This window comes from Silene latifolia, chromosome 9 (assembly GCF_048544455.1).
Source record: "Silene latifolia isolate original U9 population chromosome 9, ASM4854445v1, whole genome shotgun sequence".
NCBI lineage: Eukaryota > Viridiplantae > Streptophyta > Magnoliopsida > Caryophyllales > Caryophyllaceae > Silene > Silene latifolia.
Genome location: NC_133534.1, coordinates 28769814 through 28771188, shown reverse-complemented (window position 1 = coordinate 28771188; position 1375 = coordinate 28769814). Strand labels below are relative to the sequence as shown.

The window sequence follows — 1375 nt, the reverse complement described above, 5'->3', positions numbered from 1 at the left end:
TTTCTTTGCCTTGGGGACGTAAAAATCCACAAGGTTTGCTCTAATTATTTTAAAGTTGTTTGATATTTTGCATGTCTAGAAGATCACAAGGTAACTTGTTACCCTTTGATCACGAAATTGAAAGGACTTTGACAAACAATAGAAGACTTGCTAGAGGAACTATGAGAGGTATTGGTGAGGTTGTAGTTTGTCAACCAAACACTATTGAGTTCGTCAACCCTTTTGCAAGATAAGGTGAGGAGAACCCAACACAAAATCAACCCACAATGCCTAAATTTTCATCACATTCCGTACCAACCGAGGAGAACCTACCCAATGGTACTCCCACACCACAACACTTAACCGAAAATTTCATTGCCAAATCCGCATTTATCCAATTAGTCGAAAGAAGCCAATTTGGGGGGATGCCTAGTGAAGACCCTCACTCTCACATGGAGACTTTTTGTGACTATTGTGATGCGATTTCTCAAACCGGTGTAACTCAAGACCAAATTCGATGGGTCTTATTTCCTTTTTCTCTAATTGGCACCGCAAAACAATGGTTGAAAGGCCTTGATAAGGCTACTCTCGGAATTGACTCTTGGAAGAAATTGGCTCTTGCTTTCTACAAAAAGTTCTACCCACCGGAAAATACTAACATGCTAAGAGCTCAAATTACGGGCTTTAAGCAAAGAGATAAAGAATCTTTGTATGAAGCTTGGGAGTGGTTCAAGGGAATTTGTCGCTCATGTCCTCATCATGGACTTAGCGAGTGGTTCTTGGTACAACAATTTTGGAATGGTCTTTATGAAGACTCAAGAAACATTCTCAACATGGGATCAAATGGTATGTTCATCGAAGTTGACGATAATCAAACTTGGAACAAGATTGAGGAAATGGCGGTCCATAACTCACAATATAGTAGACCTCGCAAGGCTACTAGAGGAGGAAAGCATGAAGTGGACTCTATTACTCAATTGGGTGCTCAACTTAGTGCTCACATTGATACCATCAACTTGAAGTTCGAAAAAGCTATAGCTAGACTTGAAGAAGCCTCAAAATCACCAACGCATCATGTTAATGCCATGACGGCATCTTCATCAATACCAAGTGGGATATGTGAGAATTGTGGAACTTTGGGACATGACTAAAGTGAATGTAGGGGAACAAATGAACAAGTGAATGCTTTTCAAGCATACAAGAGTTGTACCCCTTATTCAAATTATTATAATGAAAACACCAAATTCCACCCAAATCTCTCATACAAAAGCCAAAATGTTCAAAACCCTCAACCAACATACACCCCACCTCCCATGAGAAACCAAAATCAAAGTCCCTTTTTCAACCAAAACCAAGGTTACCAAAATCAAACTCCATACAATCAACAAAATGACCA

General features: G+C 39.6%; 1 non-coding gene across 1 annotated transcript; it reads right to left on the bottom strand.

The window, feature by feature from the left end:
- Window positions 1-638: 638 nt before the first annotated feature.
- On the bottom strand, window positions 639-745 carry LOC141603060 (small nucleolar RNA R71). Its single transcript, XR_012524958.1, has one exon. It is a non-coding gene; the product is annotated as a small nucleolar RNA R71 (small nucleolar RNA).
- Between the last annotated feature and the right edge of the window lie 630 nt (window positions 746-1375).